The following is a 14226-nucleotide window of genomic DNA, read 5'->3' as shown; positions in this document are numbered from 1 at the left end:
ACACTTGATGAGTAAAACACATAATTGATTTAGATCATCAAACACCATAATATGTACATAGTAAGATGTCCAGTGTTTTAAGGTGTTATGAGCATATACCAGAGTACACAATCAACAATACAAACTTCAATATTTCTAGCAGGAACACAGTTAACAATATCTTTATAAGGTGCATGGTACTTATTACATTATATTATTATACACTATATAAAAGCTAATCAGTTTAGTGCATCCTAATTGATTTGAACACTGTAGATCGGTAATTTTCTCAACAGAAGTTGTAGGCATTTCGTGACATCTGTCCAAGTAGGCTCTTGCCACCAGAATTTTCATTTTCACCTCATTTTTTTGGCAGAAAATCCTTCCGGTTACCGGTTGCCTATACCTTCTTTGTCCCTGGCTGCCGGTAATTGAGGAGGAAAGAGAACTGTCATCAAACATCTTATTGATGAGGATATCAGATATTTCTCTCCCTACCTTCTAGAGATATACTAGCTGGACCCCACCACACACCGAACCACCGCTTATCTCTCTATAAACCAGAATCCTCTTGCTCCACGATGCTATCTCTTCTAAAAAACATGATTTTCTTCTTCGTGTTGGCTTCTCCGCGCTGGCTCCCAAGTCCATGCCGCCTCCTCCTATAGCCTCCGTTCATGTCGAAATCCTCGCCGCCACGGCGCTACTGAGGGTACGGCTCCGCTTCGTTCGCCGCCGCTGAGAGAAGCAGCGCCGATGGCCGCGCAGCAGGCATCGGGAGCGTCGCGTCGCGGTGGAGAGAGCCAGGCAGAGGGCTGCCGTCAGTCCGCGCGGTGGCACCGTGGAGCGACGCGACAGCCATGCCGCTGTTGAAGGAGAGCCGCTCCAGCGTCGAGGCTGCGCAGGGTTGCGGCGACTCGATCTGTGTCGGGAATAGTAAAGCAGAGATGATGCTAGGCAAGTTCATTCTTGCCATGATTCTTACCTCTTTTTTCTTCTTCTTACCTGTGTTTTTTTCCTCTGTGTTGGTAGAGATTATGGGCTGATAACCTGTAAGAATTCAAAGAATTGAGAGGACAAGTTCCCTTCATCTATGGTTAGAGAACATTCATGGCTCCAAGCTCTGTTGACGTCGCTGGGCTCGTGAAATGCCAGCTGGTCGTCGCCTCTTTTAGTGGTAATTGTCAGCTCTCTGCACTTTTCCTTGCATTATACAATTTTTCCATGTGATGTTCAGGTACTGCTCGTGTGGAGCTGTTGAGAAGCGAAAGGATGTTACTTTTTCGATAAAGGATGCTTTATTACTTTAATAAGCAATTACATCCAGCCTCTGCATAACCAGGATGCACACAGCCGTTTTGTTGTCTCAAGTCCAAAAGGATAAATAATAAAAACTAGGCGAGATACATATCGGAACGATGAATCATATAACGCCTAAAGTGTAGGTGGGGCATCTATCCGTAGACTATGCTGCCACCCATGTAGGGAAAAAGTATCCCTCGCCGTAGCCTCCAACCGTGTACAGACCTCCGTAAATAGCTGTCGGTTCTCCACTCGCTGTAGAGGTAACCATGAACGGAGAATACCTGTACATCTGTAGATGACCTGCAACAAAGAACAATTTTTGTCATTAAAGATCTTGTCATTTCTACATAGCCAAAGCGCCCAGATAACTGCTAGCGCCCCCACCCTAAGAAGCAACTTAAACCTTGAATCTATACGATGAAGCCAATTGCCAAAGACATTGGCGACACTAGTCGGAGGATACAAGGTAGACGCTACTTGGATGACAGACCATATAGATCTCGCGAACTAGCACTGGAAGAATAAGTGTTTGATTGTTTCGTCCCGATGACAAAAAAACACACCGTGTACTTCCATACCAATTTCGCTTAACAAGATTGTCTTTGGTGAGAATAACCCCACGACGAAGATACCATCCAAAAATTTTAATTTTTAATGGTATCTTCATCTTCCAAATCTTCTTATTATTGTCAACTGGTAAGTCAGAAAGAAGGATCGCATTGTAGAAAGATTTTACGGAAAAAGGTACCATCTACATGAAGGTTCCATCTAAATTCGTCTGGTTCAGGTGATAAATGAATATCTCCGAGCCGTTGAATTAGGGTATTCCATGCCACAAGTCTTTGTCCAAGTAAAACCCGTCTGAATGTCACATTCGGAGGTGAGGTAGCCATTACAGTAGCAATGGTATCACCTTGGCGATGAGCAATCCTATACAGAGCAGGATACTATTCACTTAAGGGTGCATTGTCTAGCCAAGCATCTTCCCAGAACCGTATCTGTGCTCCATTCCTGATTGAGAAAGTACCATGGCGAAAGAATACATTTTTTGTCGCCATAAGACCAGCCCAGAAGTGAGAATCCCCAGGTTTCCAAACCACTTGGGATAATGTCTTCGAACCGATATACTTTCTCCGAAGAATAGTTTGCCAAGTCCCATCCTCAGTAAGTAGCTTAAACAGCCATTTACCCAGAAGAGCTGAATTCTTGACCTCCAGGTCATGAACTCCAAGCCCTCCTTGATCTTTGGGACTACAAACTATACTCCACTTAACCAGTCGATATTTCTTTTTCTCGCTGTCCCCTTGCCAAAAGAATCTGGATCGATAGTAATCGAGTTTATGTAGAATTCCTTTCGGTAGGATGAAGAATGATAACATATACAGTACCATATTTGTGAGTACCGAATTAATGAGTACCAATCTTCCTCCCAGGGACAACAATTTACCTTTCCAACTACTAAGGCGTTTTTGTAATCTTTCTTCCACTAATTTCCATTCCGCGATTGTAAGTCTCCGATAATGAATCGGAATACCCAAATAACGAATAGGAAATTGGCCTTGCCATAACCAAACAACTCTGTATACAGAGCCGTATCGTTTTGGGCATCACCGAAACAGAACAATTCGCTTTTATGGAAATTGATTTTCAATCCTGACAACTGCTCAAAAGCCGCCAAAATTAATTTCAGATTTTGAGCTTTTTCAAGATCATGATCCATAAACAGAATTGTATCATCGGCATATTGAAGTATAGATAAACCACCATCAACCAGATGTGGAATCACTCCTTCAATCTGGCCATCAGCCTTGGCCCGCTCTATGAGTATAGCCAGCATATCCGCTACAATGTTAAACAACATCGGTGATAACGGATCCCCTTGGCGTAACCCTTTTCGTGTTTGGAAATAGTGGCCGGTGTCATCATTAACCCGGATTGCGACACTACCTCCATACACAAAATCATTTATTAGAGCGCGCCACTCTGGAGAAAAACCTTTCATCCTGAGTGTCTGATGTAGGAAAGACCACTTAACTTTATCATACGCCTTTTCAAAATCTAGTTTTAAAATAACCCCATGTAATTTCTTAGAATGCATCTCATGTACCGTCTCATGCAAGACCGCCACTCCATCAAGGATGTTCCTTCCTTGCATAAAGGCTGTCTGTGATGGCTGGACAACATGATCCGCAACCGTATTAAGTCTAATGGTGGCCACTTTCGTGAAAATCTTGAAACTTACATTTAAGAGGCAAATAGGTCTATATTGTTGAATCCTTTCTGCCTCATTAACTTTCGGTAACAAGATTACTTCACCAAAATTTAGACGAAATAATTCTAGTTGTCCAATGTGTAGGTCACTGAACAAATCTAGAAGGTCCGATTTAATCGTATCCCAGAAAGTTTGATAAAACTCCGCTGGAAAACCATCAGGACCTGGTGCTTTGTTGCATTCCATTTGGAAAATTGCCTTCTGAACCTCTTCCTCAGTATAATGTGCGGTTAGTAGACCATTTTCTTCCATAGAAACTTGGGGTATATCGTCCGTTAAGTCCTCATTAAGAGAGAAGGTGCTTTCCTCCGGAGGACCAAACAGACCTTTATAATAATTAGTAATGTAAGATTTGAGTTGCTCATGACCTTCAATCAACCCTTCATCTTGAATAAGAGAATGAATACGTTTTTTTCAATGTCTCCCATTGGCTAAGCTATGGAAATATCGCGTATTTGAATCTCCTTCCAATATGATTGAGCTTTGGAACGTTGATACCATTTGAGTTCCTCCTCACGAAGAAGACTCGCCATCTGCGCATTTGATTGATTTTTAAGTTCAATCTCTTGCGTAGACAACGGTCTAACCTCCGCAACAGCCTCAAGCTCATCACATTTGATAAGCGAGCCTTCTCTTTTTTAAGGATACCGGCCGTATGGGCAGCCCAACCAGAGAGATGTTTGCGCATTGTCCGCATCTTATTATTCCATCTCAAAATTGGAGTGCTACCCCCGACTGGTCTCTCCCAAACCTTCTTAACCATATCATGAAATCCCTCTCGATGTAGCCAGCCAAGTTCAAATTTGAACGGCCGTTTACAAACAGGACGGGGATTCCCAGTAGTTAGGATGATGGGAGCATGGTCAGACAGTTTTTCAATACGTTCTAGTGCACGGACTGACACCATAGGGTATTTATTTTCCCATTCGGTATCCATCAACACGCGATCTAGTTTCTCGTATGTGGGTTTAGGCAAGCTGTTGGCCCAAGTAAACTGTCGACCGGACATAAACACCTCTCTTAAATCAAGGCTATCAATGACAGCATTGAACAAGAAAGGCCAATGTCCATCGAAACGGCCTTTACTTTTCTCGTGAGGAAATCTCAACAAATTAAAATCTCCTCCGATTAAAATCGGATAAGGATTATCTTTTGTAAGATTTACCAACTCACATAAAAAGTCAGCCTTAAAAGCATCCTGGGCGGCACCATACACAGCAACCAGACTCCACGTGAAACCGTCTGCTTTATTCTGAATGTCGAGCTTAATATGATACTCTCCATTAGAACTAGCTAAGACAGTCATGGTGTCTATACGGACGCCAAGTAAAATGCCACCGGACCTACCACGAGGCGGGCGAGAAAACCACTGAAAGTTAATCCCGCCTGACAGTCGGTCGAGAAAACTTTGTGTGAAATTTCGCCTACCCGTCTCCAATATAGCAATGAAATCTAAATCATAATCTCTACAACCATCGGCAATGTGGGAATGTTTAGCCAAGTCACCAAGACCTCTGCTATTCCGAAACATGCCATTCATCGAGAAACTATTTTAGATTTAGTATTCTTGCTATATCTACGAGATTTATTTCCAGCCGACGATCGAGAACCACGTTCAGAAGCTTGTAGATCAGAACTAAGCTCCACGTGTTCTAAATCGACTTCTGAAATATTACCAATAATAGCCGAGAGAAGCTGGCCATCTAGGATGTCATCCTCTTCCTCATCGTCTACTACTGTTGTTTCATGCCCAATGGAAACATTCGGAACAACCGTTAGACGGTCAAGCTCCGTCTGTCTCAACACATTGGCCGAAACTGAAATCTCATCAGACCTACTACCCATATTAACTCCTATGCTACTCAAATTTGAAGAAATATGAGTATCTGAAAACGAATTAAACGACTTGGATGGTTGCTTAGTACCTGCCGTGTCGAGGTTCTTCTCAGCCTTACGCCGCATGGCTCTCTGCATGGCGTCCTCATCCGTCGGCCCCGCCCCATCCACCGCAAGAGCGTACCTCCCACTCCGCCTCACCGTCGGTTGAACAATGGGAGGAGGGACCGTGGGTGGCGGCTGCTGCAGGGTGGATACCGGTGATGGAGAAGTCGAGGGCGGTGCAGACCAAGCGGTGAGGGAGAAGAGGTCGTCGATACAGGGGTAGAAGGTGATGTAGCCCCCTGTATCACAGCAGCCCCAGGCGAGTCCCCCTTCGCGAGGGAAGAGTGTGTCGAAGAAGAAGCGCCCTTCGTCCCATCAGCCTGCCCCTCCGCCCATGGAGGCGGTATCACAGGCTCAACGGGTCCGTCCGCGCGATGAGTCCCTCAAGGTCCGCTGCCCCGCATCCAGATGGCGCGGTAGCGTAGCGTCCTCCGCCGCACCGTGCAGCTGCGTATCGACCTCCGAAGTCGGCTGCTGCGACGAAGGTGGCGACATGGCCGGCTGCTGCATAGCCGGCCGGTGCATCGGCCCCAATGCCAGCAGGCCCGTGGTCAGCTGCAGCGACGCTGGGGTCACCGCGGCCGACTGCTGCATGTTGTCGATAGGGACGCAGCGAGGCGCCTTCTTTTTTTCGAAAAGGAGGTATAAGCCCCAGCCTCTGCATCGATTGATGCATACAGCCTTTTATTGCTTTATTTAAAAGTTGAAGTTTTACAAAAAATTACATCACGGGTCACACAGGGTCGATACATGTATCAACCATCTAAAAAAGAGAGAAAATATGAGACGGCTCTGCATCATCATGTTAATCTATGATCAAAACGCCAGCTGCACTGGCTGTATATATCCCGAGCAACCATATCCAGCCAGTTGCACCCAGTAGCCAAATCCTGACGCCTCTCCATTGGTTGTAGGTAAGACCACATACGGATCCAATGGGTAGCCAGCGGTATAACCTGCATAAAAGAAGTAGTTTTTGCTTTATTAAAAATATAGTCATTCCTCACGTTCCAGATAGCCCAAAGTAAAGCATAAACACCAACTCGGATTTGTACTTTATCTTTCTTTACAACTCCCGCTAGCCAATTGCCAAATAAATTTGTAATATTCTTTGGGGGAATTATATTGAAGGCCATGTGCACAATACGCCACACAACTTTTGCTAGCGGGCAACTAATGAATAAATGTTGTATTGATTCATCTTGATTACAAAAACAACATTTCTTACAACCATGACAATTTCTTTTGGCCAAATTATCTTTCGTGAGTAGGACTCGACGATGAAGGAACCACATAAAAATCCTAATTTTTAGCGGAACCTTAATTTTCCATAGGTATTTCCGAAGAAATCTAGTATGGTCATTCATATAATCTAGATATAAAGATTTGACCGTAAAAGACCCAGATGTTGAAAGCTTCCAAGTAAACGTATCTGGTTGTGTGGTTAGGTATACATTCATTAGACACTGCACCAAATGAATCCATCTATCAGCTCTAGTACCAGATAGTGCCTGTCTAAAACCAATGTTTAAAGGCACCTGAGCCATGACATTGGCCAAAGAAACTTGTTTTCTTTGGACAATATTATATAATGATGGATATTGATGTGCCAAAGGTGTACCACCTAACCAAGTATCTTCCCAGAACCTAATACTCTCACCATTCCCAACATTGAAAGAACCTCGTTCAAAAAAATTGTCCTTAACTTTCATAAGGCCTTTCCAAAAAGGCGAGTCTGAGGATTTTGCCTTTACTTGCGACAAAGATTTGGAGTGTAAATATTTATTCTGCAGGAGCTCTTGCCATACTCCTTGCTCAGTTAAGAGTTTAAAGAGCCACTTGATCAATAAACACTTGTTTTTTTATCTCCAAAACCTCCACCCCCAAACCCCCTTGATCTTTGGGTCTGCAAATGATATTCCACCGAGTAAGTCTATACTTCTTCTTGTGGCCATCACTTTGCCAGAAAAATCTTGATCTATAAAAATCCAATCTTTTTCGTACCCCTATTGGTATTTCAAAGAAAGATAGCATGAACATAGGGAGGCTTGTTAGCACTGAATTGATAAGAACCAGACGATCCCCATACGAGAGTAATTTACCGATCCAACTTGAGAGTTTCCTCTCGAACCGGTCTTCCACCAGTTTCCATTCACCATTTTTTAGCTTTCTAAAATGAATGGGAATTCCCAAATACCTAATAGGGAAAGAGCCAACTTCGCAACCAAAAAGATTTCTGTAATCCTCTTGTGCATCTTTCGCCTTACCAAAACAAAAAACTTCACTTTTGTGAAAATTTATCTTAAGTCCCGAGAGCTGCTCGAAAATGCACAGAATGAGCTTCATATTAAGAGCTTTCTCCATATTATGCTCCATAAAAATGATTGTATCATCGGCGTATTGTAAAATTGATATTCCCCCGTCAACTAAATGTGGAATCAGCCCATCCACTTGGCCATCTTCTTTCGCTCTGGCGATTAAGATTGCCAACATATCTGCTATGAGGTTAAATAACATTGGTGATAGAGGATCACCTTGTCTTAAACCTTTGTGTGTCTGAAAGTAATGATCTATGTCATCATTTACCTTAATGCCAACGCTACCCCGACTGACAAACTCGTTCACCCATGTACACCATTTAGGATCAAATCCTTTCATGCGCAAAACTTGTTGTAAAAATGGCCATTTAACCTTATCGTATGCCTTTTCAAAATCAATCTTAAGTAACACGCCATCCATTTTCTTCCTATGAAGTTCATGGATCATTTCATGCAAAATCAGTACCCCTTCTAAAATATGTCTCCCTGGCATAAAGGCTATTTGAGTTGGTCTAATAACTAAATGTGCAACCTTTGTTACACGATTAGTACCAACTTTTGTGAAAATTTTAAAACTTACGTTCAACAAACATATAGGTCTATATTGTTGAATCTGAACAGCATTATCCTTCTTGGAAAGCAAAATAATGGTACCATAGTTTAATTGAAAGAGAGGCAAGTCCCCTTGTTGGAATTTCTCAAACAACTTCATAAGGTCATATTTAATAACTTCCCAGAAAGTTTAATAAAACTCAGCAGGGAAACCATCTGGACCTGGTGCTTTATTTTTCTCCATTTGCATAATGGCATCATGGACCTCCTTCTCAATAAAGTTGGCAGAGAGGATATTATTTTCCTCGTCTGACAATTGTGGGATATCATCAATTGTATTTTCCAATAAGGAAAAATAGTTTCGAGTGGGCGGCCCAAAAAGCGTCTTCTGCACAGCCATCTCGGCCCGACCGAACCAGGCGTCCCACTAGAGGAGGCCTCCAGTGCCGACTTGGCTCGAGTTCTACTTGATGCCATGTTCATGTGCTGCAGTCTAGGAACCACTCGGTCCTTTTCCAGTAAGGAAAAGTTTGTTTGCTGGTTTCATTCCTGGGAAATGGTGTTATGTTCTTCTTCCACTCTGGGAGTTAGGTCCGAATAAGCTGCCGTTGGGTTCAGTCAGCTATCATCAACGAGTGACGTGAGCCAGCACTTTCAGACAAGAGGATAAAAGGATTATCCTGAAGATTTCTGTTAACTATGGGCAAGAGAGAAGGTGCACACTACATGATTGATTGCATGTTATAAGATATGTTAGATTCTCTTTGCAGCTTCAAATTGGTCTGGTCAATAGTATTAATATGTTAGTTTTTCCCTGCAGTATCGAAAAACTTTTACCCATGACCAATTATTTGACCAAGATAGATGCCGATGCTTTCATCTCAAAGTGCTGCCCCACTTCGGATTGAGGAGAAGGAATATGGCGTCATCGGTAATACGATGTAAATGCACACTAAACTGGATATTTTTATGTCATTGTTGGCTTGTTGCCATGTGTAAATTAGAGTGATTTGTACTTGCAAGCTTGATGTTTTCCTTAGGCAAAAATTGCATGTACAAGGAGATCAATTATATTACTTAAAATTCTGAAATGGTGCGTAGATACAACAAAAATCTGTATACCTATGAGCACCGTTTATCTATGCAGTAGGTTTGTCTGCGAACTGTTCTCCTTTCGGTTTGAGTAAACTTATGGCACCTTGCTGTTTTTCTCACTTCCTTTAGTGCATGACTTCCAAAGATAAAAACTCCAGTTGGCATTGGTGTTATTTTTTTTAAATAGTTCAATCGATGTACCTGTTGTACATTTGATCGTAGATTCAAAGTTGATCCGGAATCCAAGTATGTGATCTATCAATCATTTGGCTGTTCCTTCTAACAGGTTCAAGGAAATTGCGGCATGATGGAATGGATGATTTTGGGTTTCTTTATTGTGAGAAAGAGTATCCGCGGGAGGCTAAAATGGTGTTCTTCGATTACAGTATATGTGTGTTCCTTTGCTAAGGTCAAACTTTGGGTGCTAATGTGATTTTGTTTGATGCATTTTCTTACTAGCTCAATCCAAAATAGTTAGCTCTCTATTGTAGTTTATATTTGTTTTTAGGAAAATGATGGTTTCATATTGAAATTCAGGATATCCCTGTTCCAATTTATTATTGTATACATTTTTCCTATTTGGCAATACATATATCATATATCTCGATGCCAGTATAGTTTCATGGTATAACATCCGCCGAAAGAGATCAGTATCAGGAACATTGAAGATGTTAGTAGTAGTTCTGCTTAAAAATGTTTCATAGTATGTTACACTGCCATTGTGAGCTTATGTAGTCAAATTTATAAGTACTCCCATAAATTTTGTATGAAATGTGACTTTTGATCTGAACTTTTGTTCCCAGTTATTCTGATACAAAGCTTAGATCATTATGTAAGACAACCTGGTGAAAAATCCAGTCAGTTACCTCCAGTCATGTGTAGGTGTATAAAGTAGCAGTTTTTTTCTACGGAAATAATTAAGCATGTGTGCACTTTGGAGGACAGTAGTAAAATTGGCATTCTTAATCCTCTCAAAGAAAAAAAAACATTGTCATTCTTAACTTTATTGGTTGTACACTTTGGAGGACAGTGGTAATACATATTTTTTTTTATTTCAGGGTGCTCGAGATTTTTTTCAAATAGGAAACATTCAAAGTGCAATTTAGGAAGTGTAAGCGCGTCACGGTTATTGGATCTTCCAGGAGCTGCGACATTCGCCTTCCACGCAAAAAGAATCCAGATCACGTGCCTCGCGTAGTGACGATGGTGCTGCCCTTGAGGCACCCCATGGTGACAAGCCACAGCTCTTGTGATGAACTCAGGTCACAGACTAAAGAAAAGAGGAAGAGATGCACGAGCGCGCACCACGGAGGAGTCGCTCGAGCCTGTCTGCGCCAACCACCTACTCTGGCCATCGCCAGTCCACCTAATCTGACCATCTTCTTTGGGCTTTAGTTGCTGAATATGCATAGCGTTCTGTATATGAGTTATTATGGTATGCTATCTTTATTAGCGTTCATAGCTTGGTGAGTGGATAGAACACACCATTTTTCTCAGTTGGACTATTTAACTACATCCACACTGGCATTTCCTCAGGATTTTTAAAGCAAACAACGAACACCACGGGATTTCAAAGCAAACAACCACGGGCGCGGCGTGCCGCCGCGCCATTGCTTCCTAGTTCCTTTTTAGGAACATCAAGATAACAGGCAAAAGCCTTAAATTGTTTTGCAAGAATTTGAGAATCAAGACCATAAACAGTACTAGTATTACGAAAGTCATCAGTTCTCATAAAGATTCAATGCATTCATAATCATAATTTCTACCTGACTTTTTTCCTTTATCATTCTCCCATCCTTCAGTATTTTCATGAATACGGTCGAGAAGATCCCATTTAGCTTTTTCTTTCATACGCGCAAATGATCCGGAACAAGAAGCATCCAATAAATCATTATCATGAAGAGAAAACCTTGCGTAGAAGTTATTAATAACAATATTACTTGGGAGCTCATGAATGGGACATTTGAGCATTAGTGACTTCAATCTCCCCCACGATTGGGCAATACTCTCTCCATCTTGAGGCTAGAAATTATATATTTGATTCTGATCTTTATGAATCTCACTTGGAGAATAGAATTTAGAATAAAAGAGAGGTGCAATTTCCTCCCATCCAATAGATCGGCCATTCTTCATCATCTTATACCATTCCGCGGCTCTTCCCTTAAGTGATAAAGAGAACAACTTCCTATTAACTTGGTCCACTAAAATACCTGCACACTTGAACAACTCACACAATTCATGTATGAAGAGTAAATGATCACCCAGATGGACAGTTCCATCTCCTAAATAGCAGTTATTCATAACACGTTCAACAATTTTCATAGGTATTTTAAAAGTATCCAATTGAGCATGCGGTGGTTCATCTACTACCGTAACAGTGGTAGTAGTAATCCCAAATAGATAATCAAATGTATACTTCTCCACAATGAAATAAAGCAGTAAACAAAAATAAAAACAGTACTTATAGTAAAAGTTTCCTTTACAAATTCCTTCTTCAATAGTGCTTCACTCCCCGGCAGCGGCGCCAGAAAATAGTCTTGATGACCCACAAGTATAGGGGGGGGTATCGTAGTACTTTTGATAAATAAGAGTGTCGAATCCAACGAGGAGCAGAAGGTATTGACGAGCAGTTTTTATCAAGGATTCACTGTAAACACTAGCAAACAGGTTTTCAGGGGTATTTGGTAATGCAAATGAATAAAGTATGAGTAAATAAAAGACAGTAATAATAATTTCAGCGAGTGGCCCAATCCTTTCTTGAGAAAATGACAAGCCGGTTGTGTTACTTACGATTACCAAACGTTCCTGAGGGCACACAGAAATTTCGTCAAGTGCTTTCGCTTCTCGCAGCTGAATAGTCTTTATCGGTTTGGTAGGTGTTTTGTGGGTGAACCTATGCTAATGCACTACCCCAACGTGAACTAATACATACTTGTGATTACCCCTTGCAAGCATCCACAAATACAAGAAAGTAATTAAGATAAATCTAACCACAGCCTTAAATTTTTAGATCCTACACTCCCTCGTGCAATGGTTTCCTAACGGGGGTTTGGGTTTCCGTCACTCCCGCAACCCCACAATTAGTAGATAAATACACGATGCATTCCCCTAGGACCATAAAGGTGAAGTATCATGTATTCGACGTTCACATGACACCACTAGAAGAATAACACCATAACTTAAAGGAATTTCTATTTTCGTGCCATCGGTTCCTTAGTTGTGCTTAGTTTCCCCAGCCGCTTAGTTTTTTCTCAGTTTTGCCCAAGCCCTTGTCTGAAACCCTTACAAGTGCTGGAACGGCCGTTAGCCCGACGGGTCAACAACTTTGACCGTTATCTGCTGACTAGTGGGGCCACGTAGAGCCCGCAAAGACACGTCAGACAATTCATCTTTGTTTGACCGTAAGAATCACCGTATCCCTGACCAAAACGCGGACGAGTGGGGCTTCGGTATATCGAATGACAAGTGGGGCCATGATGCTGATACAAGGGGCCATACACGGGTAGGATTAGATTTTGAAACAGAGCTCTACAGCGATGGCACGGAGGAGGTGGCCTGCGGCGTGCTGAGATGAGATCGACGTCCACAAAGAACTGCATGAGGCGAGACCAGACGCATTAGATAGATATGAACTAGACGCGTTTGTTGGAGATATGCCTAAGAGGCAATAATAAATTAGTTATTGTTATATCTTAGTGTTCATGATAAATGTTTACATCCCATGCTATAATTGTATTAACCGAAACATTGATACATGTGTGTTATGTAAACAACAAGGAGTCCCTAGTAAGCCTCTTGTATAACTAGCTTGTTGATTAATGGATGACATGGTTTCGTGATCATGAACATTGGATGTTATTAATAACGAGGTTATGTCATTAGGTGAATGATATAATGTACACACACCCAAATGAGCGTAGCATAAGATCAAGTCATTAAGTTCAATTTGCTATAAGCTTTCGATACATAGTTGCCTAAGTCCTTTGACCATGAGATCATGTAAATCACTTACACCGGAAGGGTACTTTGATTACATCAAACACCATTGCGTAAATGGGTGGTTATAAAGATGGGATTAAGTATTCAGAAAGTGTGAGTTGAGGCATATGGATCAATAGTGGGATTTGTCCATCCTGATGACGGATAGATATACTCTGGGCCCTCTCGGTGGAATGTCGTCTGATTAGCTTGCAAGCATATGATTGGATCATAAGAGATGACATACCACGGTACGAGTAAAGATTACTTGTCGGTAACGAGGTTGAACAAGGTATGGAGATACCGATGATCGAACCTCGGACAAGTAAAATATCGCGTGACAAAGGGAATCAGCATCGTATGTAAATGGTTCAATCGATCACTAAGTCCTCGTTGAATATGTGGGAGCCATTATGGATCTCCATATCCCGCTGTTGGTTATTGCTCGGAGAGGAGTCTCGACCAGGTCTGCATAGTTCGCGAACCGTAGGGTGACGCGCTTAAGGTTCGATGTCGCATAAGTAGATTTGAATATGGTATGGAGACGAAGTTTGTTTGGAGTCTCGGATGGGATCCAGGATGTCACGAGGAGGTCCGGAATAGTCCGGAGAATAAGATTCATATAAAGGAAGTTGATTTTTGGGTTTCGGAAAAGTTCGGGATTTTTCCGGTGGAAGACTGGAAGGTTCCGGAGGGTTCCACCATGGGGCCCACGACCTATGAGGGCTAGCATGGGCCGAGGGGGTGCTCCCTGGCCTAATGGGCCGGGGGCACATGCCCCCCAAG

General features: G+C 42.2%; 1 long non-coding RNA gene across 1 annotated transcript; it reads left to right on the top strand.

Annotated features, from left to right (window-relative positions):
- The first annotated feature begins 915 nt into the window (after positions 1-915).
- LOC127293261 (uncharacterized) lies at positions 916-10101 on the top strand. Its single transcript, XR_011742627.1, has 3 exons — positions 916-1156; positions 8860-9308; positions 9749-10101. It is a non-coding gene; the product is annotated as an uncharacterized lncRNA (long non-coding RNA).
- The last annotated feature ends 4125 nt before the right edge of the window (positions 10102-14226 follow it).

This window comes from Lolium perenne, chromosome 4 (genome assembly GCF_019359855.2).
Source record: "Lolium perenne isolate Kyuss_39 chromosome 4, Kyuss_2.0, whole genome shotgun sequence".
Taxonomy (NCBI): Eukaryota; Viridiplantae; Streptophyta; class Magnoliopsida; order Poales; family Poaceae; genus Lolium; species Lolium perenne.
This window is presented reverse-complemented; position numbering and strand designations above follow the sequence as displayed.